The sequence below is a fragment of the Lepidochelys olivacea genome (genome assembly GCF_965140295.1).
Source record: "Lepidochelys olivacea isolate rLepOli2 genome assembly, chromosome: 6".
NCBI lineage: Eukaryota > Metazoa > Chordata > Testudines > Cheloniidae > Lepidochelys > Lepidochelys olivacea.
In genome coordinates, this window is record NC_140416.1 from 50614671 (window position 1) to 50642366 (window position 27696).

The following is a 27696-nucleotide window of genomic DNA, read 5'->3' on the forward strand; positions in this document are numbered from 1 at the left end:
CTTTACTAAAATCAATATATATACGGCATCCCCATCCAGTAGGCCATTAACTCTGTCAAAGAAGGAAATTAGTTTGGTCTGGCATGATTTTTTTATTTACAAATCCATGCTGGCTACTACTTATCACCCTATAATCCTCTAGCTGCTTACAAATTGTTTGTTAAACAATTTGTTCTAGAATCTTTTGGATATTGAAGTTAGGCTGATTGGGCTATAATTCCCCAGGTAGTATTTGTTCCCCTTTTTCAAAGATAGGTACAATATTTTCCCTTCTCCAGTCCTCTGGGATGTCACTTGTCCTCCAGGAGTTCTCAACGATAATTGCTAACAGTTCTCAGATTGTTTCATCTAGTCCTTTAAGTACCCAACAATGAATTTCATCAGGTCCTGCCGATTTGAATAAATCTAGCTCAAGAAAGGATAAGGCATTATGTATATATGAGGAATCTGAAAATCTCTCTTTCAGTCACAGAGCTGAGTGCACCTCTTTCTCCTCTCTGAGTGCAGTCTCTCAGATACACTTTCCTTTTCCTGCGTTGAGTTAGAATTTTGCACATCTCTCACACTTAGACCAGAGTCTGAGTTCAGTACCACATCTATGCCAAACATTAATAGACACATAAACTTTAAGGCCAGAAAGCACCATTATGATCATTTAATTTGTCCTCCTGCACATTGCAAGCCACAGAACCTCATCCTCCCACTTCTGTAATCAAGTAAAAGTATATGTAGGCAGGCCAAAAAATAATCTGAAGAGCACCTAACAAAAGACACACAAAATAACAGCAAAAATATTTTTAAGTACATCAGAATCAGGAAGTCTGCCAGTGGGGCCACTGGATAGATAAGGTGCTAAAGGAGTGCTCAAGGACAATAAGGCCATTGCAGGGAAGCTAAATGAATCATTTGCATCAGTCTTCACTACAGATGGTGTAAGGGAGATTCCCATACATGAGCTATTCTTTTTAGGTGACAAATCTGAGGAACTGTCCCAGTCTGAGGGGTCTATAGAGGAGGTTTGGGTACAGATGGATAAATAAAACAGTAATAAGTAACTAGCACCAGACAGGAACTCAAATAAGTAATTGCAAAATTACTAACTGTGGTAATAAGAAAAGGAGGACTTGTGGCACCTTAGAGACTAACAAATTTATTTGAACATAAGCTTTCGTGAGCTACAGCTGCATCCAATGAAGTGAGCTGTAGCTCATGAAAGCTTATGCTCAAATAAATTGGTTAGTCTCTAAGGTGCCACAAGTACTCCTTTTCTTTTTGTGGCTACAGACTAACACAGCTGCTACTCTGAAACCTGTAACTGTGGTAATGTAACCTGTCACTAAAATCAGCTTCTGTACCAGATGACAGGAGGATAAATAATGGGACACCAATTTTTAAAAAGGGCACCAGAGGCGATTTTGGCAGTTACAGGCTTGTAAGCCTAACTTCAGTACCTGGCAGATTGGTTGAGGCTGTAGTAAAAACAGAATTATCAGGCACATAGATGAACACGATTTGTTCAGGAACTCAACACAGTTTTTGTAAAGGGAGATCATGCCTCACCAATCTATTAGAATTCTTTGAAGGAATCCACAAGCATGTGGACAAGGGTGATCTAGTCGATATAGTGTTCTTGGATTTTCAGAAAGCCTTTGACAAGGTTCCTCGCCAAGGGCTCCCATCCTCCTGTACCCTTGCCCCAGCCCGGAGCCCCCTCTCACTGAACTCCTCATTTCTGGCCCTACCCCAGGTCCACACCCCCCAGCTGGAGCTCTCACCCCCTTCTGCACCCCAACCCCCAATTTTGTGAGCATTCATGGCCCGCCATACAATTGCCATACCCAGATGTGACCCTCGGGCCGAAAAGCAAAGTAAACAACCATGGATTAAGTGGGAAGGTTCACCTATGGATCAGTAACTGGTTAAAAAGCAGGAAAAAAGGGGTAGGAATAAATGGTCAGTTTTCAGAATGGAGAAAGGTAAATAGTGGGGTCCCCCAGGGATCCATACTGGGATGAGTGCTATTCAGCATTTCATAAATTATCGGGAAAAGGGGTAAACAATGAGGTGGGAAATTTTGAAGACAATAAAAATTTATTCAGGAAAGTTAATTCCAAAGTAAATTGTGAAGAGTTACAAATGGATAAAGTAATCTCAAAACCTGGGTGACTGAGCCACAAAATGGCAGATTAAATTCAATGTTGATAAATGCAAAGTAATGCACATTGGAAAACATAATCCCAAGTACACGTTCAAAATGATGGGATCTAAATTAGCTGTAAAAACTCAAGAAAGAGATCTTGGAGTCATTGTGGAAAGTCCTCTGGTCAATGTGCAGCAGTAGTCAGAAAAACTAACAGTGTTAGGAATCTTTAAGAAAGGGATACATAAGTTAGAAAATATCATAATGCCACCATATAAATCCATGGTATGCCCATACCTTAAATACTGTGTGAAGTTCAGGTTGTCCTGTCTCAAAAAAGATATATTAAAATTGGAAAAGGTACAGAGAAGGGCAACAAAAATGATTAAGGGCATGAAACAGCTTCCATATGAGGAGAGATGAAAAAGACTGGGACTTTTTGGCTTGGAAAAGAGATGACTACAGGGGGATATGATAGAGGTCTATAAAATCATGAATGGTGTAGAGAAAGTAAAAAAGGAATTGTTATTTACTCCTTCATATAACACAAGAACCAGAGGTCACCCAATGAAACTAATAGGCAGCAGGTTTAAAACAACCAAAAGGAAGTACTTCTTCACACAATGCACAATGTGGAACTTGTCACCAGGGAATGTTGTGAAACTATAGCAGGGTTCAAAAATAATTAGACAAGTTCATGAAGGATAGGTCCATCAATGGCCATTACCCTGGATGGTCAGGGATGCAACCCCATGCTCTGGCTGTCTCTAGCCTCTGAGTGTCAGAAGCTGGGAGTGGATGATAGTGGATGGATTACTCAATAATTGCCTATTCTGTTCATTACTTCTGAAGCAGCTGGCATTGGCCAGTGTTAGAAGAATCATTGGTCTGATCCAATATAGCCGTTCTTATGTTCTTCTAGCCCATAACCTCTGGCTGAGTGACTGAAGTCCTCAAATTATGAATTAAAAACTTCAAGTTACAGAGAATCCACTATTTACTCTAGTTTAAACCTGCAAGTGATCTATGACCCATACTGCAGAGGAAAAAAAAAACAACAACATAGGGTCTCTGCCAATCTTATCTGGGGAGAAATTACTTCTCAAAACCAAATATGGTGATCAATTGGGCCATGAGCATGTTGGCAAGACCCACCAATCAGACACCTGGGAAAGAATTATCTGTAGGAACACTGATCTCTTCCTCTCTACAGTCCCATGACTAGATTATATTTAATCTCCATCCCATCCTCAGTGTTTAGTGGTCCCAGTTCTTCTTTCTTTGTTTTCTTTTTATATATTTGCATATAGAAATGTTTACTATTGCTTTTAATATCCTTTGCAAGGCCCAACTGCTTGGCTTTTTGGCAGTTCTCACTTTTTCCCTACACTTTATGACCGCCAAGAGAGAGCTTTCCTTGCTAATCCATCCCTTGCAGGCTTTCTGCTTTCTCTTAATCACCTGGTTGAAATGCTTGATCATCCAGTTTGGGCTGCAACCCTTCTGTGGTGGGGCACAAGCCCACACTGGTCTCTAAGGGATTAATAGAGACCTTGGGAGGCTACGAGGAGCTGCGAGGGGGCTGCGAGGAGCAGCCGATCAGGGCCGGGCTGGCCCATAATAAGCAGAGCAGCTTCAGTCACTCCTTGGAGCTTAAAGAAAAGGAGTACTTGTGGCACCTTAGAGACTAACCAATTTATTAGAGCATAAGCTTTCGTGAGCTACAGCTCACTTCATCAGATGCATATCGTGGAAACTGCAGCAGACTTTATATATACACAGAGAATATGAAACAATACCTCCTCCCACCCCACTGTCCTGCTGGAGGGAGGTGGTCTGGATTCCTTGCAGGCTGAAGGCAGCAAGCACCCTGGGCAGAGCAGTGCTGCAGGCAGAGACCCAGGGAGCTAAAGGCAGCTCACGGCGGGCTGCCGGGATTTGCAGGCTGAGGCCGTGGGGGAGTGGCCCAGGGGAATCTACTGAGGAGTCAGAAGGGGCGCTGCAAGCAGCGGACATCTACAGGGTCCCTGGGCCAGGATCCAGAGTAGTGGGTGGGCCCGGGTACCCCTTCTGCCCCCACTCACCACTGAAGAAGTGGCTGGACCAAGGGAATGTGACATTACCACAGAAGCGGGGAGCACAGACTGCAGCACAGCCAGAGAGCTGTGTTATGAAGAGGATGCTGCGGTCCTGGGAGTAATGTGGGTCTCTGGAGCAGAAGTGACAGTGTTGAGGCCACCAGAAGAGGGTGCACTGGCTAGCACAGCTGATCCCTGGGACATCCAGCAGGGGGCACTGCACTGGGGAGTCCCACCCCGTCACACCTTTCCTACATTTTTTCCCCTTGCTTGGGATGTGGGCATCAGATAGCTTCCGCAACTTTGACTTAATGTAATTTCAAGCCTCCTGCACATTCAGATCCTTGAGTTCTTCAGACCAGTCCACTTCCCTAACTAATTCCTTTAATTTTTTTTTTAAGTTTGTCCTTTTGAAATCAAGGACCTTAGCTGCAGATTTTGTTTTTAGCTGCTATTTTTGTTTATTCTTCCATTTAGTTTAAACTGAATTAGCTCATGATCACTCGAACCAAGGTTGTTCTTCTATGGGGTCCTTACTATTTACTAATAATAAATCTAAAATGGCATCACCTCTTGATAATTTGGCAACTACTTGGTGAAAAAAGCTGTCAGCTATCACATTCCAGAGAACATAGGCACAGCACAAGGTTTTATCACCCACTGTGAGACCTGGCAAACTTGTACCAATGTCAGACTGTTTAGGGCATTGTATTTAGTTACTTATCTGGTCACAGACTTATAACTGTGTTGCAAAATATGTAGTTTTGGCCACCTAAGCCAGACTCTTCTATTGGACAGAAGGAAAATGGGGAAAGATAGAAAAGAGAAGGAATAAGTCAGAGAAGGAAAAGGACACATAGGGAGGCAGAGAATGAAGAAGTTTCACATCCTAAGTGGTGTTTGTGATTTAACCTGAGCTGGTGGAGGTGGCAATGTCATCTGAGTCCCTGTCTCTAGCCCAGACTGTTTAGGACAACTCTCCAGATTAGGATGAAGAAGGTCTGGTGTCCCAGGAAATGGTTACAGTGGTAGCCAGGATGGTGAAGCTCACTCCTTCCCCTTCTCATATCTTTCAGTCAGCCATCATTGTGGTAACCTGCCTTCCCCCAAATTTTATTTTAAGGGTCCCAAAATGAAGTGTTAGGTGGAATAGTTCATCCACTAATAATTTTGTCCACCAAATGGGCCAGTTTTGGACACACCAGTTTTGCTGCTTTAATTTCTGGTCTCACACTATTCTTGTGTACCAGATATGATCTTAACACTGTCTTTGAATTATATCAGTAGATCATTATGTCTGGACTAATTCAGTCTTTCTGCCTTGCTTTTGCATCTTTTCCTATCAACATTTGTTTTTATTGGTTATTGTGACATCTTATGAACTTTCATTCATTTTGAAATGAATGCGCTTTCATTCTATGTGCACAAATAATCCAATAATCAATATATGAAAAAAACAACATTTGAAATTATCTTATTACTGTTAAGCAATCAAATAACAATAGGCTAAATTTGTAGGCCCATTATCACAACAGCACACTCACATAATTTATAATACATATCACCATGTTATTCAGGCTTAGAGAAACAAAGTTATGCGTTACACAGCAAAGGATTTGATCTAATTTTTATTTCTCTCATTTGTAGTAATAATTATATATATTGTAGCAAACATAGAAGTTGCCAAAACATGTGTGTGAAGACGTAACAATGAAAATGACTCTTGCTAATTGGGTTACTATTCAACCAAGGTATCATGTAAGAAAATAGTGAGCAGGGTTTATTTTATTTTATTTTCCCCTGTTGGTTTTAATTAATGCATAGTTATAATGTCTCTAAGTACTTCATTCTGTGTGATTTTGCTTGGATGACTTTAATTGCTGCTAGTAATTTTCCATAAAACTGCCCGGGGGCCATTACGCTGATGAAGATTGTCAATGTGCAGAGCTCTTTGACCTTAACTCCCGTATGCCACCTAAGCCTCTCCCATGATAGGATGCTGGAAAGGGCTACGAAAATAAGGGTTTTTAAGTCCCCTTTGTGCTTCTCTGGTGGCACAAAAGAACCTAAATGAGAGTCAGCATCTGCCCCAAGTGTTTGACTATCAGCCGGGACTGTCATTTATGCATTTGTACAGTGCCTAGCACAATGGGGCCCAACTTGGTTGTGCCTTTTAGGCACTACTGTCATATTCTACGACTAATAACAACATGTAATGTTATATAAATACTGTGGTGATATCCAAGCAATAAATTTTAGAGCCAAGTGTTCAACTGCATTTACCATCCACCTTTTATCATCTCATCTGCATTCAGTCCTCTAATTCATCTTCACAGAGACTAATTCTACTAGTCCAGAATTCTCAGCAGCTCCAAAAAGTTACATAGGTTTTGTTTGTTTGTTTTCATTCCAATAAATCAAATTGCCAGGTAAATGTTTCCTCCTCCCCTTACAAATGTAGAATTCCTCCTTCAAAATTAAACTGATGTGAGACGAAAGATAGGTACTATCCAACCCTACACAAATGATTGGTTCAAGGCCTCATTTCTCAAGACCCATCCTGCTAGATGCGTGAGCTTTGCATTATTAGGAAGCCAAGAAACTCCCTGACCCTTCCACTTCCAAATGGCAAAACTAAATTTGCCTCTAACCTTGTAGGATTGTGAGCTATTGGACTTTAGAATAGGGACATTAGATGTTTTAAAAATGTAATAGTATGTTTCTCTTCTTCAAAGTCCTATGCAGTTGGCCTCATTGTATAACGGGAGCCTAGCTTTAAAGGTGGAAGAATATGGGGGAAATATAGCTCTGTAAAAATGTTTAAAATTCTTTAAGCTATTTCTCAGTTATTTTTCTTGACAAAATAACACCAGCAAAAGGTGACATATACAGAGGACATCCTGGTATGATCTGGTGTAATGATTTTATAGTTGCTTATTTGAACCAGCCTGCATGGCTCCTTCATGGCTTTATCATTCATGAATAATGCTAACATCCCATTAAAATCTAGATATTGCATCACTCTGTAATGTATTCTCAATATAGAGACAGAAAGAGCTAAGTGTTTATACTCCTCCTCCTCATGACATCTGATTACTTAAAATATGGTCTTTATAAAGATGATGGGTTTCAATTCTCTCTCCTGTCTGACCCTTCAGTCAAACAGCTTGTCTCTGCAGTCACTGCTCTCCTTCTTTTTCTTCATTGTTTAATTAAATTTGTTTTGAGCATGTGCTGCAATTTGCAAACGTTTCTAGGATGCAATTTGGCAACAGGACAAAGAGGGGAAAGATTCCACCTTTTACACTTAGCTCTGAAATTGAATTTGTAACTTTTCTTTATATTGGGAACTCCTGAGTCAACACATGTCAAGTCAGCACCAGGTCATTCTCTTTCCAGGAGAGAAGATTGACATCAACTTAGAGAAATGTCCAGTTTGAAATATCATAAGGCTTTGGTCTGCTTCAGTGCAACTTAGAAGATCTACACACTGAACTTTGTTGCTGAAATAGTCACTGGGAAGATCCCAGCACATACATTAGCAATAGCTTTAAGTCCATCCCTATAAACCAAGTACACATTGATCATGGTGTATGGTATTCAAAGAGCCACTTCCAACTAAGAACTCATATGATTTAGCTAGAGAAAAAAAATTCTCTTTTGGATAATTAGTGTTCATATTGAAGTAGTGACAAGTGGGGCTACTTTGTGCTAAATGCTGTACAAACACATATAGTAAGAGACAGTCCCTGCCCCAGAGAGCTTGCAATCTAAATTGATAAGACAGGCAAATGATGTGGGGAAAGGATGCATTATTATCCACTCTGGTTTAACTATGGCATTCTTGTGCCTATTTAAGCAAGTCACTTTATCTCACTGTTCCAAACTCAACTGTCTTGAGTTCTAGTTCAGAGTTTTAACCACAAGGTGGGCTTTCCTCTCTGATCACATCTCAGATTTGCAGCCTACAGAATTTTGAGGGTTGCAAATTCGGTTGTGGTTCAAGACTCAGGTGTGGAAATACACAGATAATCCACAGCCAGTCTGGCCGCTGGATGGAGAACTGTGAATACCAGTAGATTGATTGGATCACTCTAGTGTCGGGCAACCATATGGTGGGGAAAGGATGCATTATTAGCCCCATTTTACAGATAAGCCACTCTGGTTTAACTGGTTTCTGTGGAGGGCAACCATTTGGCAGTGCAGGCACCAGAACATGAACCAACTATAAGGCTGATATGTTTCATTTTAATTTATGTTTATGGTGGTACCTGAAACTGTCAGTTTTAATTGTGGGTCTCACAATATTTGGTGTTTCTCTTCTAGCCCTAGATGCTACAGTCTTGGAATTATGTGAGAATCTTAAATTGTGGCTTTTAAAGTCTTTGTTTTATGTATTAATAATCTATTCTGTTATAAAATAATTCTTATAAAACTTGTTTTACAACTTAAATAAATATAATATAGTGCACATGTGAATACTAAAGCTAGAATGATGAGACCTGCTACTAGTCACTCTTTTCCATTTTATGATATTGATCATGTAATGTAGTAGATACTTTTCTACTCTTTATTGTCTCTCTTTTGTCTTGTCAGTTTGTTTGTTTTTTAACCAAATTTCTAGCTCTCATAGTTGCAGAGAAAAGCTCGAAAGAATGAGCCATAAAGATTCAAATACCAGATGATGATGATGAAGATGATTAAATCTAATGATTTTAAGCCAAATCTAGTGATATTTGGAAGTCCGACTCATGATTTTTGAATGCTTGGTTTAGTAATATGTAAAACTAGAAGATATCATAGATTTTTCAACTCCATAGTTAGTATACAATTGTAAAAGAGGCTATCAGATTTGTTCATAATCTGATGCATGCATTTTATATGATAAACAAGGTGGTCTTTTTCAAACTTTGGTAACACCCGCAACCATTCATCAAAACAAAAGTTTAACCACTATCCAAATCTACCACCCATGGAATTTTATTTTTTTGCTCTAGGCCCTTGAATATAAAGTGCTGAAAGGCCATTACCCTCTAGTTGAGAGAGGTAGAGTGGATGCTGATATGGATATATGAAAACTAAGTTGAATGATGAGGTCTCAGATTTTGAACAGCTGTGGGTTTAAGTTTAGGGCCAGATTGAGAACTCCTTACTTACATGAGTAGGTAATTTCTTACCGGGGAAGAAAGAAGAGTTCAAATCAATGGGATTGTTTTTGTGAATAATTTACTCATTAACGAGAGACTAGGGGTTCACAATCTGGACCTTAGTTTATAGCAGTTCCACTACCTTAATGTAAATCTATGGTTTCTCATATTGGTTGGCAATATTAACAGTTTTATTCCCACTGGAAATACTGATTTACCAACAAAATGCTAACTGATGGTTAAACTATCTACAGAATGCACAGAATGGAAATTAACGTGTGTCAGCATTGCATATTATCTTATGTTAATTTGACCTTGTCTATGTGAATCAAAGGTAAAAATACACACAGCAATTAAGATGTATTAAGACCGCTTGAAAATCATCAATAATAATATTACCAATAATAATACCGAGGCAGAATTCAACCTGCTAAAAAAGGTGTTGGGCTCTAAATCTATTGTATGATGTTTGGTTACCTACTGTGTTTCAAGCAATTCTTTCTCCAAAAGCCAGGTACTAAAGGAAGCTAGTGTCTTACAAAGCCTTTGTAGTTTGTAAGAACATCTAACTTTCCTCCTATTAAATTGGTAAGTACACTTATTACACTTTTTTATTCCTGAGGCCTAGAATCGATCAGTTCAATGAAACTGTTCCACCACCTTAGTACAGTTTGTCATATATACTCTTGTAGACTTATTTTCAGTCTCTAAATATTTTTATTTAGAATGGAGGCACCAGTGGCTGGTGACTGATGTTCCTTCTGATAACATTAGTTGAAAAGAACAGATTGGGCCCCTTTCAACCATCAAAGGAAGAACTGCAAACCAGTCCTCCTAAAACCAGAGAAAGGAGAAGAACAAAAGTCTTTATGAGGCCTCATTTTGCCAATATAATTTATCAAGGACGCACTTAGATACTACAGCGATAGGCAATATTGAAAACTCTAAGATGAAAAAATATTTTACTCTGAAAATGGAATCCACCAAAAATAATCATTTTGCAATATAGCTAAAGTATGAACATAAGAATGGCCATACTAGGTTAGATCAATGGTCCAGCAAGCCCAGTATCCTGTCTTCCAGCAGTGGCCAGTGCCAGATACGTCAGAGGTAATGGACAGAACAGGGCAATTATCAAATGATCCATCCCCTGTTGTTCAGTCCCATGTTCTAGCAATTAGAGATTTAGGGAAACCCAGAGCATGACGTTGCATCCCCTACCAACTTGGCTAATAGCCCTTGATGGACTTATCCTCCATGAACTGATCTAATACTTTTTTTTAACCCACTTATAATTTTTGGTCTTCGCAACATCACCTGACAATGAGTTCCACAGATTTTCTGTGCATTGTGTGAAGAAATACTTCCTTATGGTAGTTTTAAACCTGGTGCTTATTAAATTGGATTTCATTACAGGAGAGATGTAATAAGCAAGAATGCTTGCTTTGGATAAGCAAGAATTCAGAACAAATGGTCTTTTCAGTAGCTCTGTATGAAATCTCTCCCTCTCCTCCCCCACCCCTCTTCTCCTTTTTCCATTGTCCTTAACAAGTTTTAGTTTTTGATGTTTTTTTTGGTCATCCTATAAACATTCTCCTGAAGATCTGTCACTTCTGGTTAGAATAGAGTTGAACAGAAACGCAAAGCTAAGCAGTCTGTGAGAACACACAGCCCTAGTTTATAGAAGGAGAGAAACAGCAACTGAGCACCCAAAGTTTGTTGAGGTTTGAAAAAAATCCCATTAGGATATTTTGTGAATGGAGGGAAGGCACTTTTGAACTTCATCATGCCAGCTGAAAGCCCTAGTATTTAAACCATGATAAAATCTGTCCTTGTGACATTTGGGACCAGTCAGAACCAATTACCAGAAATCTCCCAAGAAAACTTGTTCTTGAAAAATTTCTGGTTTGCTATCTCAACTATAGTGTGTTGGATAGTCTGAATAAGTTTCTGATGAGCTTCCAATGTTTTTACTTTCACCAAAACCTGGGAGCTAATGTTATAATCTTTGGTTATTTTCAAATTCACCAATTGTTTTGTGTAAACTTCTATTTCATTTATCTATAAATACAGCAGAAGACAATTTATATGAAGTCTGAGACATCACTTTATTATTGTTCAGGTGTATTTATTGAAGTCCATAAGGAGGAGAGACCATCATTTGACAATTTGAATGGAGTTTATTCACACCAGGGATAGATTGGCTGGGGAAGAATTATCATTGTCTATTTTCCATTCCAAATTAAACTAAGATACATTGGCTACTACCATGGAAAAATGCAGTCCTCAATGTTTCCAGTAGAGTTATCACACATATGAGAACGGTCTCAGCCTCCAAGTGAAGACTAAGATCCAAACATTCCTAAAGTTTGTGGGGTTTTGGGTTCCTATTTTTTTTTATTCAGCTCATTAAAGAGCTAGAAGATAACTGCAAAGTTTGAAGATGTTCCAGTCCAGAAATTTGCTTTGAAATGCTTTGTAATTGAAGCTTGGAGATGTGCTCTGATATACACTTTTCTTGTGATTTTTTCCCTATGTATAATGGTTCCCTTGTCGGTTTTCCCATCTTAATTCATGTGCTTCTCTATGCCTGAGAATTTCACTCCTCTTTGCAGAAGGTTTGATTAAAAATAAGAGTGTGATTTCCAGATCCCTCTGATGCAATATATGTGGTTATACATCCTGCTCAGTATTTAACATAATTAAAAATGACACAGCAGATCAGTTTCAGGTTGGTGATCCAGTTTTTGTCACATACTATGTCAGTGCCTCCACAGTGAAGTGTTTCTCTCCATTTTAGAATCTCCCCTTTCATTTTGTGTTTTTCACCTAAACTCTTCCCAGCATAAATTATTCCTAAGCATTTGTAAAGATAATAAGCTTTGTGAGTAAAAGCAGCAACCTAAAATGATACAAAGTAGATAGTTGAGAAGATGAATTAATTTTTCTACAGGATGTGTGTCCACATCTTCTTTTTCTTTTCAGGCCACTTCCGTATTTGGGGTCATCGACTTTTATAGCCTTCTTCCAAAATTCATGATAATACATCAGTCTTCATGCAGATTAATCTCTCTGAGGTCCGTTGATATTGTGTCCATGTACCCTGTCTTTATTCTTTCTCTTGGTCATCTTCCATCCACAATCATTTCAAGCACCATCTTACAGATATAACTCTCAGATCTCCATAGAATATACCCTACCAACATATCCTAGCCCTCCCTTAGCTTGTCTTCAACTGAAGCAATCCACATTAGGACCCTTACAACCTCATTTTGTTTCCTAACATGGATTTTCCAACCATTTAAACATCTCAACATCTACATTTCTGCATTGGAGAGAACACTGGTTTCCCTTCTTTTGGCCAGCAAAGTCTTTGTTCTGTACATTAACATGAGTCAAATTAGAGTGTATGAAACTAACTTCATTGGCATCTTGTTCTCACAGAAAAGTGGAGTCAGCTCCTGCATTTGCACCAAACAGCTTCAGTAAGATGCCAGGTGTCACTCAGGAGGCCACCAACATCAGTAACTTATTTAAATTCTCTCAGTCTTCTAAGCTCTCTCCCTGTGACATCCTTTAGGGTAAGTCCTCTTCCCTCAGCCATCATAGCCTCAGTCTTACCAACTGTAAGTTCAGCTGCTCAAAACTTTATTGTTCTGCTCAGAATTGGCTTGCAGGGTCTCACAATCTCCCGCACATACTATTAAATCATCAGTGAAAGCATGTTCCAAGGTGGCTCCCTTCATATATTCTCACTTATCGCATCCACAACAATTGTAACCAAAAGGTCTGAACACTGACCTGAATGCAGGCCAATGTTTACTAGAAAGTCATGTGTATGTTCCCATGTGTATAAAGAAATGTTATGTTCATGTCTCCCACTCAGAGACTACACGCTGTATGGAAGAAACAAGTTACTAATTTAGAAAATAATATACCAATAACCAAGACATTTCTTGAAAGTCTGACCATATAGTCACTTTCTGGCCTCTTTGCCTGTGGTTTTATTACTATGTCTACAGGTCTGTGGGTGGGATTTTAAAAAGTGACCAAGCAACTTAGGAGCACAAACCACAGTGACTTTCAATAGCACTTGTGCTCCCAAAACATTTAGGTGCATTTTAAAACCCCACCCCATGTGACTACTGGACTCACTGGAACTCTCTACTATCATCTTTCACCTTCCTCCTGTCTCCATTTCTATATTTATGTATTTAATTATTATCCATTCCTTATTATTTAAATCCTACTCTGTGTGATCTCAGGGGTAGCAATGGTCGTTGCTTGCTCTTTTTAATATGCCTGGTACAATGGGGTTGTCAGGGTTCCCTCCCCACTCTGAACTCTAGGGTACAGAGTGGGGACCCGCATGAAACACCCCCTAAGCTTATTTCTACCAGCTTAGGTTAAAAACTCCCCAGGCACAAATTCTCCCTTGTACCTTGGGTTTAGGTAATGCTGCCAACACCAAGTGATTTAACAAAGAACCAGTGAAAAGGACCACTTGGAGTTCCTTTTTTCCCAGCAATCCCCCCAAGCCCTTACCCCCACTTTCCTGGGGAGGCTTGAGAATAATATCCTAACCAATTGGTTACAAAATGATCGAAGATCCAAACCCTTGGGTCTTGGAACAATGGGAAAATCAGTCAGGTTCTTAAAAGAAGGATTTTGTTTAAAAAAAAAAAGGTAAAAATCATCTCTGTAAAATCAGGATGGAAAATACTTTACAGGGTATTCAGATTCAAAACACAGAAGATTCCCCTCCGGGCAAAACCTTAAAGTTACAGAAAACAGGAATAAACCTCCCTCTTAGCACAGGGAAAATTCACAAGAAAAACAAAAGATAAACTAATCCGCTTTGCCTGGCTTAACTATACTGGTTGCAATACTGGATACTTGGATTGGGATGGGTTGGAGAAGATGGATTTCTGTCTGGCTCCTCTCAGTCCCAAGAGAGAACCCCCACACAAAATAAAGAGCACAAACAAAACCTTCCCCCCTCCCAAGATTTGAAAGTATCTTCTTTCCCCATTGGTCCTGTTGGTCAGGTGTCAACCAGGCTATTTGAGCTTCTTAATCCCTTACAGGTAAGGAGGAATTCTAGGCTACCCTTAGCTGTATGTTTATGACAGGGGTGCTATCCCTAGTGGGGGGTCTGTCGTTAGGTGCTGTTTCAACAATAATATTAATACAGTTGGGATGTGTAAAAAGAATGAACAATGTCACATCTTGCTAAAATTTTGTGAAAATGGCACTCTCATATCAGAGCATGCAGCATTTTAAAATGTTCCGTTGTTCCATATGAAAATTCATTTTTGTCAGAATGGAGCTCCAAACTTTGTAAATTTTGCTCAGCAAAGGTTCTATTTATGTTTTATTTTAAAACAATCTGATGCAGCTTCACAGATTTTTCATAAAATTGGATTGGAGCTAATAAAATATTATCATTTGATACTTTTTTTCAGTGAAAAATGGCCATAATTCAAAAATAAATAATTTTGTTAACAAATTTCTGATTTTTCAATGAACAAACTGTAAACCAAAATATTTTTTTTAAGTTTTTGAATCTAAAAACAAAAAAAGTCCATGTTTTTGTTCTTTCTTCTTTCATACCCTTTTCCCTGCTTTCTATCTGCCTTTTTTTTTTTCCAGTGGCAAAAAGGAAAAGAGGAGAAAGGGAAAATAGGAAAAAGAGAGAAGTGGGGGACTAAAAAAAATCCCCCCAAAATCAGTATTTGGTGGTATTGTCAAAAAACAGGGAAACAAATTCAAAATATCTTGTGGAAAAAAATATAGAAAACACATTTGTGTAGTTATGTATTTATTTATTTCCAAGAAACATACTTACTATTTTTGATAAGTTCTAAATTAGACCAACTTTCCAAAACATAAATGAAAAAAATTGCTCCAGATTTTCCAAACATTTAGTTTGCATAACATTAATCATATAATGACAGGTTTCAGAGTAACAGCCGTGTTAGTCTGTATTCGCAAAAAGAAAAGGAGTACTTGTGGCACCTTAGAGACTAACCAATTTATTTGAGTATGAGCTTTCGTGAGCTACAGCTCACTTCATCGGATGCATACCGTGGAAACTGCAGAAGACATTATATACACACAGAGACCATGAAACAATACCTCCTCCCACCCCACTGTCCTGCTGGTAATAGCTTATCTAAAGTGATCATCAAGTTGGGCCATTTCCAGCGCAAATCCAGGTTTTCTCACCCTCCGCCCCCCCACCCCCACACACACAAACTCACTCTCCTGCTGGTAATAGCCCATCCAAAGTGACCACTCTCTTCACAATGTGTATGATAATCAAGGTGGGCCATTTCCTACACAAATCCATGTTCTCTCACTCCCTCACTCCCCTCCAAAAACCACACACACAAACTCACTCTCCGGCTGGTAATAGCTTATCCAAAGTGACCACTCTCCGTACAATGTGCATGATAATCAAGGTGGGCCATTTCCAGCACAAATCCAGGTTTTCTCACCCTCCTACCCCCATACACACACAAACTCACTCTCCTGCTGGTAATAGCTTATCTAAAGTGATCATCAAGTTGGATTTGTGCTGGAAATGGCCCACCTTGATTATCATGCATCATTTCCTAATATCCAACCTCCCCCACTGAAACTTGAGACCATTACTCCTCATTCTGTCATCTGCTACCACTGAGAACAGTCTAGATCCACCCTCTTTGGAACCCCCTTTCAAGTAGTTGAAAACAGCTATCAAATCCCCCCTCATTCTTCTCTTCTGCAGGCTAAACAATCCCAGCTCCCTCAGCCTCTCCTCATAACTCATGTGTTCCAGTCCCCTAATAATTTTTGTTGCCCTTCGCTGGACTCTTTCCAATGTTTCCACATCCTTCTTGTACTGTGGGGCCCAAAACTGGACACAGTACTCCAGATGAGGCCTCACAAATGTCGAATAGAGGGGAATGATCACATCCCTCGATCTGCTGGCTATGCCCCTACTTATACATCCCAAAATGCCATTGGCCTTCTTGGCAACAAGGGCACACTGTTGACTCATATCCAGCTGCTGAACTGCTGCCTAGCCATTCGGTCCCTAGTCTTTAGCGGTGCATGGGATTCTTCCATCCTAAGTGCAGGACTCTGCACTTGTCCTTGTTGAACCTTATCAGATTTATTTTGGCCCAATCCTCTAATTTGTCTAGGGCCCTCTGTATCCTATCCCTACCCTCCAGCGTATCTACCTCTCCTCCCAGTGTAGTGTCATCTGCAAACTTGCTGAGGGTGCAATCCACACCATCCTCCAGGTCATTAATGAAGATATTGAACAAAACCGGCCCGAGGACTGACCCTTGGGGCACTCCACATGATGCCGGCTGCCAACTAGACATGGAGCCATTGATCACTACCCGTTGAGCCCGACAATCTAGCCAGCTTTCTATGCACCTTATAGTGCATTCATCCAGCCCATACTTCTTTAACTTGCTGACAAGAATACTATGAGAGACTGTGTCAAAAGCTTTGCCAACGTCAAGGAACAACACGTCCACTGCTTTCCCCTCATCCACAGAGCCATTTATCTCGTCATAGAAGGCAATTAGATTAGTCAGGCATGACTTGCCCTTGGTGAATCCATGCTGACTGTTCCTGATCACTTTCCTCTCCTCTAAGTGCTTCAGAATTGATTCCTTGAGGACCGGCTCCATGATTTTTCCAGGGACTGAGATGAGGCTGACTGGCTTGTAGTTCCCAGGATCCTCCTTCTTCCCTTTTTTAAAGATGGGCACTACATTAGTCTTTTTCCAGTCATCCAGGACCTCCCCCGATCGCCATGAGTTTTCAAAGATAATGGCCAATGGCTCTGCAATCACATCCTCCAACTCCTTTAGCACTCTCGGATGCAGCGCATCCGGCCCCATGGACTTGTGCTCGTCCAGCTTTCCTAAATAGTCCTGAACCACTTCTTTCTCCACAGAGGGCTGGTCACCTTCTCCCCATGCTGTGCTGCCCAGTGCAGTAGTCTGGGAGCTGACCTTGTTCGTGAAGACAGAGGCAAAAAAAACATTGAGTACATTAGCTTTTTCCATATCCTCTGTCACTAGGTTGCCTCCCTCATTTAGTAAGGGGCCCACACTTTCCTTGACTTTCTTCTTGTTGCTAACATACCTGAAGAAACCCTTCTTGTTACCCTTAACATATCTTGCTAGCTGCAACTCCATGTGTAATTTGGCCTTCCTGATTTCACTCTACATGCCCGAGCAATATTTTTATACTCTTACCTGGTCATTTGTCCAGTCTTCCACTTCCTGTAAGCTTCTTTTTTTGTATTTAAGATCAGCAAGGATTTCACTGTTAAGCCAAGCTGGTTGCCTGTCATATTTAGTGTTCTTTCTACACATCAGGATGGTTTGTCCCTGTAACCTCAATAAGGATTCTTTAAAATACAGCCAGCTCTCCTGGACTCCTTTCTCACTCATGTTTTTCTCCCAGGGGATCCTACCCATCAGTTCCCTGAGGTTGTCAAAGTCTGCTTTTCTGAAGTCCAGGGTCCATATTCTGCTGCTCTCCTTTCTTCCCTGTGTCAGGATCCTGAACTTGACCATCTCATGGTCACTGCCTCCCAGGTTCCCATCCACTTTTGCTTCCCCTACTAATTCTTCCGAGTTTGTGAGCATCAGGTCAAGAAGAACTCTGCCCCTAGTTGGTTCCTCCAGCACTTGCACCAGGAAATTGTCCCCTACACTTTCCAAAAACTTCCTGGATTTTCTGTGCACCGCTGTATTACTCTCCCAGCAGATATCAGGGTGATTGAAGTCTCCCATGAGAACCAGGGCCTGTGATATAGTAACTTCCGTTAGTTGCCTGAAGAAAGCCTCGTCCACCTCATCCCCCTCGTCTGGTGGTCTATAGCAGACTCCCACCACGACATCACCCTTGTTGCTCACACTTCTAAACTTAATCCAGAGACTCTCAGGTTTTTCTGCAGTTTCATACCAGAGTTCTGAGCAGTCATACTGCTCTCTTACATACAATGCAACTCCCTCACCTTTTCTGCCCTGCCTGTCCTTCCTGAACAGTTTATATCCATCCATGAGAGTACTCCAGTCATGTGAGTTATCCCACCCAGTCTCTGTTATTCCAATCACATCATAATTCCTTGACTGTGCCAGGACTTCCTGTTCTCCCTGCCTGTTTCTCAGGCTTCTTGCATTTGTGTATAGGCACTTGAGATAACTTGCTGTTTGTCCTGCTTTCTTAGTATGAGGCAAGGGCCCTCCTCTCCCGCACTCTCCTGCTTGTGCTTCCTCCCAGTATCCCACGTCCTCACTTACCTCAGGGCTTTGGTCTCCTTCCCCTGGTGAAACTAGTTTAAAGCCTTCCTCACTAGGTTAGGCAGCCTGCTTGTGAACATTCTCTTCCCTCCCTTCGTTAGGTGGAGCCCGTCTCTGCCTAGCACTTCTCCTTCTTGGAACACCATCCCATGGTCAAAGAATCCAAAGCCTTCTCTCCTACACCACCTGCATAGCCATTCGTTGACTTCCACAATTTGATGGTCTCTACCCAGGCCTTTTCCTTCCACGGGGAGGATGGACGAGAAGACCACTTGCGCCTCAAACTCCTTTATCCTTCTTCCCAGAGCCACGTGGTCTGCAGTGATCTGCTCAAGGTCATTCTTGGCAGTATCATTGGTGCCCACGTGGAGAAGCAGGAAGGGGTAGCGATCTGAGGGCTTGATGAGTCTCGGCAGTCTCTCCGTCACATCGTAAATCCTAGCTCCTGGCAAGCAGCAGACTTTTCGGTTTTCCCGGTCGGGGCAGCAGATAGATGACTCAGTCCCCCTGAGGAGAGAGTCCCCGACCACCACCACCCACCTCCTTCTCTTTGGAGCGGTGGTCGTGGAACCCCCATCCCTAGGACAGTGCATCCCAGGCCTTCCAATCGGCGGAGTCTCCTTCTGTTCCCTTCCCTCAGATGTATCATCTGGTCCACTCTCCGCCTTAGTACCTGTGGAGAGAACATGAAAACGGTTGCTTACCTGTATCTGCATTGCTGGTACATGGACGCTCCCTTTCTTCTTCTGGAGGTCACATGCTGCCAAATTTCTTCACCGTCCTGCTGTCCCCGCTGCGCAGCCTGCTCTGAATCTTCAGAACATTGTGTCCGTAGAAGCAGTAGTTTATGTGCCCTGTGTGAGTTGGGAGAAGATGAGCCCAGGAGCAGAAAGCCGGATGTTTTCCCTAACTCTGAAGTGTTTTGCAGCAGGTTAGTGAAATTGTTAACCCTCTAACAGGGAAGGATGGAGAATGCTAATTATAGCAAGGGGAAATTGGGAGGGAAAAATAACCTCTCTTTTAATTGTATGCTTTGAATGTTGTTTTGATTTCAGCCAAATTGTTCTAGTTAAATTGTCTCAACTAGTCTGATTCACCAACTTTTCTTTAAATGTAGTAATGGGGGGAAGAGTCATTTATATTTTGCTATTCTCCATTTTGCATTTTCTTGTAACAGGGTTTTCTTTAAATCTATACACTTAACTGAGTGGTTGGTTAATCAGTTAGCTGACTGGGTAGTAGTGATTTCAGCAGAGGAAGAGTCTGCATGGATTGCAACTGAAGATTCCTACAAGCAAGTAGAGGGAAGATTTTGGTGATCAAAGACTCTAACTGAGACTTAGGTGAACAAAACCTAAGCTTTTGGGAACTTTCAGTTTCTTCTCACTGTATTTCTTTGGGGACTGAACTGTTCGGATTCTATTTTGTTTTCTTTATTTATGTTTATGTATAACTGTGAAGGTTATGTCTGTGGATTATAAAATAGCCATGTCATGCTGTAAAGATTTAGATTATTATTTGTTTCTTTATCGTAAGATTTTATAAAGTTATTTAATTAAATTCATTTCTTTAGTTGCTTTTGGGACTTGAATGTGGGGAGGTTGACCCTGTGCAATCCTTGCTGAAATCCTTGGAGACTGAACTCTGGGTCTCCAGCTACTTTCTATGGGAGTTGGGGTTTTTTTTAAGGCACTGGAGATAGGAAATGAAGTGAATTCTAGCCCACCCAAATGTTACAAATTGGCACTCGAAGAGACAGGGACATAAGGATTGATCAGAGCTCTCCTCTGAATTCTTTTGAGGAATAGTGCAGTTAGTTATAAAAGAATATGATGTTATTGAATATTATTGAATTTGTGCACTGTATTAATATTATTAAGATAATGGAAACTTGTATACAGTTAGGGTTAGATCCCTATAGGACCATTTTGGTCAGTGATGTGTCCCCTGTTGATAGTACAGCAGAAATTAAGACAGCTATTAGAATCTTTGGTCATGTGACTAATATGTGGCAGGTGAAGGGAGAACAAAAAAGATATGATTCTCCGTGAATTTGAAGACTCTGTTTCTATCATACACATAGGAAGGAAATGTGTGTTGCAGAAGCTAGGGCAGAAATGGGATATGACTCCTATTCATTTTGAGGTTTTGCCATTTGTATCCACTGGTTCTGTGCCCAGAGTACCTCAGTGCAGGAATCAGGGATATTCTGTGTATTCTGACAGAGGGTTCAAGACTGAGACAAGCTGTGGTTACACCTGTGTGTGATAGACAGACTAGGTTGTCAACAGATGCTACATCAGGTATAGACCGAGGACCAACAGAAGCCTTTTCTCCTGTTGTGAGTCTCCCTCCTGACATGCAACATCTTTTGTTAGAGAAAGTGCTGAAATCTGCCAATGAAACTGTGACTGATGTGAAATTTAAACTGAAATGTTTTTTGGGTAATTCACCCAGACCCAATGGAGAAGTAGATTATCCTACTTGGTGAGCACAAGCCAAAGAGATGATGGAAGACAGTGAGATTTCTGATAAACTTTCAATAATCTTCCTTCTTTTGACTTTATTACCCCCATCATTGAAGGTGGCCTTAGGAGCTGGTAGCAAGGCATCCACTGTAGAATGCTTTGAGATTTTAGAGAAGGCATATGGAAGTGTCATAAACACATCTGAGCTTAAGGCTCCATTTTCTGAGACTCACCAACACACTAGAGAACCACCTGCTGCATACCTGACTAGACTACAGATAGTAGCCCAAGAAATTTTGGACGCTGGTGGGGTAAAAGATACTGAAATGGACTCTTATATACAAGATCAATTTTTGCGTGCTTGTTGACATGAATCCTCATTAAATACACTGTCATAAATATAAAGGGAAGGGTAAACCCCTTTGAAATCCCTCCTGGCCAGGGGAAAGCTCCTCTCACCTGTAAAGGGTTAAGAAGCTAAAGGTAACCTCGCTGGCACCTGACCAAAATGACCAATGAGGAGACAAGATACTTTCAAAAGCTGGGAGGAGGGAGAGAAACAAAGGGTCTGTGTCTGTCTGTAGTCGTCTTGGCCGGGGACAGAACAGGAATGGAGTCTTAGAACTTTTAGTAAGTAATCTAGCTAGGTATGTGTTAGATTATGATTTCTTTAAATGGCTGAGAAAAGAATTGTGCTGAATAGAATAACTATTTCTGTCTGTGTATCTTTTTTGTAACTTAAGGTTTTGCCTAGAGGGGTTCTCTATGTTTTTGAATCTAATTACCCTGTAAGATATATACCATCCTGATTTTACAGGGGGGATTTCTTTATTTCTATTTACTTCTATTTTTTATTAAAAGTCTTCTTGTAAAACACTGAATGCTTTTTCATTGTTCTCAGATCCAAGGGTTTGGGTTTGTGGTCACCTATGCAAATTGGTGAGGCTTTTTATCCAACATTTCCCAGGAAAGGGGGGGTGCAAGTGTTGGGAGGATTGTTCATTGTTCTTAAGATCCAAGGGTCTGGGTCTGTAGTCACCTAGACAAATTGGTGAGGCTTTTTACCAAACCTTGTCCAGGAAGTGGGGTGCAAGGTTTTGGGAAATATTTTGGGGGGAAGGACGCGTCCAAACAGCTCTTCCCCAGTAACCAGTATTAGTTTGGTGGTGGTAGCGGCCTGTCCAAGGTGTAATATTTTGTACCTTGGGGAAGTTTTGACCTAAGCTGGTAAAGATAAGCTTAGGAGGTTTTTCATGCAGGTCCCCACATCTGTACCCTAGAGTTCAGAGTGGGGGAGGAACCTTGACATGGTGGCACAGTGGTGGGATTAACCTGAAATCATTTTGAGATCCAGTTGAGATTTTTTGAACTAGAAATACAGATTTTAAAAAGGAATTTTTAGGAAGTCCAGAAGGCAGCTTTGAAACTGAAAGCAGCTTGGTTTCTCTCTGCTTTGTGGCCAAGCAGAGACAAAAGGGGATTATCTTGTGAATTGCAGGTTTTCTTTGCCTGGAGGCAGGGTACTTAACTCCTGCAGGGAAATTCACAGTCTTCCAACCCAGAGGTTTTTTTTTTTTCTTTTCTTCCTAAAAGTAAATAGGGGGTGTGTGCTCTACCCATTTGCCTGGAGACAAAAGTGGCAGGGTTTTTTTTAGGATTTTGATTTTTTTTTTGTTTTACAAGGAGCGCAGGTTTGAAAAGAAATTTTTTTTCTTCTTTGGGCTGGGTAAGCAGGTTTCCAAGTAGTTGGAGGTTTTTTGCTTTAATTTGGGCCCAGAGCAGAGACAAGGGAATTGTCTTTTTCTGTAGGCTGACAATCACTATCAGAGAATAGGTATTCTATTCCAGCACAGCAAAATTTTACAGCCAAGTTTTGTTTGTTTATTTCTAAACCTCGGGTGTAAAGTTAGTTAAAAACAGAGAGGTTAGAATGGCCAAATCCTCAGCTCGACTACAGCTGGAATTAGCCAAATTTCAGGCTGAGGAAAAACAAAGGGAACATGAAAGACAGATAGAACTCATGCAGCTGAAGAAGGAACAAGAAAGGGAGGCAGAACAACACCAAGAGGCTGCCCACAAGAGGGAAATGGAGGCAAGGAAGCATGTGGAGGAGGAGAGGGAAAAAGAGAGGAAGCATGTGGAGGAGATGGAGAGGATAAAGGCCCAGCAGAATATACCAACAAACCCTAGCAATCCTTCTCCAGGTACCACTTCCCATCCCAGAAAGTTCCCCACCTACAAGGCAGGTGATGATACTGAGGCCTTCTTAGAAAACTTCGAAAGGGCCTGCCTTGGGTACAACATCTCTACTGACCAATACATGGTAGAGCTGAGGCCGCAGCTCAGTGGACCCTTAGCTGAGGTGGCAGCTGAAATGCCTAAAGAACACATGAACAAGTATGAACTGTTTAAATCCAAGGCGAGAGTCAGAATGGGGATAACACCCGAGCAGTCTCGTCGGAGGTTCAGAGCCCTAAGGTGGAAACCAGACATGTCATTTACCCGACATGCCTACCACATTGTAAAACATTGGGATGCCTGGATATCAGGAGCAAGTGTTGAATCTCCAGTAAATTTGCCCTTCCTAATGCAAATGGAACAATTCTTAGAGGGTGTTCCTGAGGAAATAGAAAGATACATCCTAGATGGGAAACCCAAAACTGTAATTGAGGCAGGAGAGATTGGAGCCAGATGGGTGGAGGTGGCAGAGAAGAAGAAAACTGGTCGCAGTTGGAGCGGAGACCAGAAGGGACCACCCCAGACCACACCCTATTACCGGGGGCCGCCCAAAGCCCCACCTACCTCCCAAAGAACCCTCCAGACCCCTTATCGTCCCACCACCCCGTTCTCCAGCAACCCTCCTCGCCCCAGTGACCCGTCAGCTGGACGATGTTTTAAGTGTAACGAGCTGGGGCATGTAAAGGCCAACTGCCCCAAGAACCCCAACAGATTACAGTTCATTGCACCGGAATCACACCAGAGGTCCACAGGCCCAGATACCTCCCAGATACCCTTGGAGCGGAGGGAAACTGTGAGTGTGGGTGGGAAGAAGGTCACCGCGTGGAGGGACACCGGAGCACAAGTGTCAGCTATCCATGCTTCCTTAGTGGACCCCAATTTAATCAACCCAGAGATCCAAGTGACGATTCAACCCTTCAAGTCCAACTCTTTCAATTTGCCTACAGCCAAGTTGCCTGTCCAGTACAAGGGCTGGTCAGGAATGTGGACTTTTGCAGTCTATGATGATTATCCCATCCCCATGCTGTTGGGGGAAGACTTGGCCAATCATGTGAAGCAGGCCAAGAGGGTGGGAATGGTCACCCGCAACCAGGCTAAACAAGCCGTGAGGCCTAGCTCTGTTCCGGAAACTTCTATCAGGACCCAGTCAGAGGTGATGGACCTGGACCCCAGGCCAATGTCTGCAACAGCAGTAGTGGATCCAGTCCCAGAGACCCAGACGGAACCAGTCCCAGAACCGGAACCAGCCGAACAACCAACACCAGACCCCGTGTCAGCACTGAATCCAGTACTTGCAACCTCAACACCAGAGGGCCCCACCGAACCTGAACTGGCAGCAGCCGATAACCCTACACAAGAGGCTCAGCCGGAGCCTGAATCCCAACATAGTGCACCAGCGGAGAGCGGTTCACAGTCAACAGAAACAGCTCCATCCCCTATATCGCTTCCAGAGGGACCAAGCCTAGGTCCACAATCCCATGAGGAACTGATGTCTCCAGCATCAAGGGAACAGTTCCAGACCGAACAGGAAGCAGATGAAAGCCTCCAGAGAGCTTGGACGGCGGCACGGAGCAACCCACCGCCTCTCAGCTCTTCTAATCGATCCAGGTTTGTTGTAGAAAGAGGACTTTTATACAAGGAAACTCTTTCTGGGGGACACCAGGAAGACTGGCATCCTCAGAGACAGTTGGTAGTTCCAACTAAATACCGGGCCAAGCTCTTGAGCTTAGCCCATGATCACCCTAGTGGCCATGCTGGGGTGAACAGGACCAAAGACCGTTTGGGGGGGTCATTCCACTGGGAGGGAATGGGCAAGGATGTTTCTACCTATGTCCAGTCTTGTGAGGTGTGCCAAAGAGTGGGAAAACCCCAAGACCAGGTCAAAGCTCCTCTCCAGCCACTCCCCATCATTGAAGTTCCATTTCAGCGAGTAGCTGTGGATATTCTGGGTCCTTTTCCGAAAAAGACACCCAGAGGAAAGCAGTACATACTGACTTTCATGGATTTTGCCACCCGATGGCCGGAAGCAGTAGCTCTAAGCAACACCAGGGCTAAAAGTGTGTGCCAGGCACTAGCAGACATTTTTGCCAGGGTAGCTTGGCCCTCCGACATCCTCACAGATGCAGGGACTAATTTCCTGGCAGGAACTATGAAAAACCTTTGGGAAGCTCATGGGGTAAATCACTTGGTTGCCACTCCTTACCATCATCAAACAAATGGCATGGTGGAGAAGTTTAATGGAACTTTGGGGGCCATGATACGTAAATTCGTAAATGAGCACTCCAATGATTGGGACCTAGTATTGCAGCAGTTGCTCTTTGCCTACAGAGCTGTACCACATCCCAGTTTAGGGTTTTCCCCATTTGAACTTGTATATGGCCGTGAGGTTAAGGGGCCATTGCAGTTGGTGAAGCAGCAATGGGAGGGATTTACACCTTCTCCAGGAACTAACATTCTGGACTTTGTAACCAACCTACAAAACACCCTCCGAACCTCTTTAGCCCTTGCTAGAGAAAACTTACAGGATGCTCAAAAAGAGCAAAAAGCCTGGTATGATAAACATGCCAGAGAGCGTTCCTTCAAAGTAGGAGACCAGGTCATGGTCTTAAAGGCGCTCCAGGCCCATAAAATGGAAGCATCGTGGGAAGGGCCATTCATGGTCCAGGAGCGCCTGGGAGCTGTTAATTATCTCATAGCATTCCCCACCTCCAACCGAAAGCCTAAGGTGTATCATATTAATTCTCTAAAGCCCTTTTATTCCAGAGAATTAAAGGTTTGTCAGTTTACAGCCCAGGGAGGAGACGACGCTGAGTGGCCTGAAGGTGTCTACTACGAAGGGAAATGTGCTGGTGGTGTGGAAGAGGTGAACCTCTCCATGACCCTTGGGCGTATGCAGCGACAGCAGATCCAGGAGCTGTGCACTAGCTACGCGCCAACGTTCTCAGCCACCCCAGGACTGACTGAACGGGCATACCACTCCATTGACACAGGTAATGCTCACCCAATTAGGGTCCAACCTTACCGGGTGTCTCCTCAAGCTAAAACTGCTATAGAACGGGAGATCCAGGATATGTTACAGATGGGTGTAATCCGCCCCTCTGAAAGTGCATGGGCATCTCCAGTGGTTCTAGTTCCCAAACCAGATGGGGAAATACGTTTTTGCGTGGACTACCATAAGCTAAATGCTGTAACTCGCCCAGACAACTATCCCATGCCACGCACAGATGAACTATTAGAGAAACTGGGAAGGGCCCAGTTCATCTCTACCTTGGACTTAACCAAGGGGTACTGGCAGGTACCGCTAGATGAATCTGCCAAGGAAAGGTCAGCCTTCATCACACATCTCGGGCTGTATGAATTTAATGTACTCCCTTTCGGGCTGCGAAATGCACCCGCCACTTTCCAAAGACTTGTAGATGGTCTCCTAGCGGGATTAGGAGAATATGCAGTCGCCTACCTTGACGATGTGGCCATATTTTCGGATTCCTGGGCAGACCACCTGGAACATCTACAAAAAGTCCTTGAGCGCATAAGGGAGGCAGGACTAACTGTTAAGGCTAAGAAGTGTCAAATAGGCCTAAACAGAGTGACTTACCTTGGACACCAGGTGGGTCAAGGAACTATCAGCCCCTACAGGCCAAAGTGGATGCTATCCAAAAGTGGCCTGTCCCAAAGTCAAAGAAACAGGTTCAATCCTTCTTAGGCTTGGCCGGTTATTACAGACGATTTGTACCGCACTACAGCCAAATCGCTGCCCCACTGACAGACCTAACCAAAAAGAAACAGCCAAATGCTGTTCAGTGGACCGGAAAGTGTCAGAAGGCCTTTAACAAGCTTAAAGCGACACTCATGTCTGACCCTGTACTAAGGGCCCCAGACTTTGACAAACCGTTCCTAGTAACCACAGATGCATCCGAGCGTGGTGTGGGAGCAGTTTTAATGCAGAAAGGACCTGATCAAGAATTCCACCCTGTAGTGTTTCTCAGCAAAAAACTGTCTGAGAGGGAAAGCAACTGGTCAGTCACTGAAAAAGAATGTTATGCCATTGTCTACGCTCTGGAAAAGCTACGCCCATATGTTTGGGGACGGCGTTTCCACCTGCAAACCGACCATGCTGCCCTAAAGTGGCTTCACACCGTCAAAGAAACTAACAAAAAACTTCTTCGGTGGAGTTTAGCTCTCCAAGATTTTGATTTCGACATCCAACACATCTCAGGAGCTTCTAACAAAGTGGCTGATGCACTCTCCCGTGAAAGTTTCCCAGAATCAACTGGTTAAAATCGTCCTTGAGATGTGGAAAATATTGTT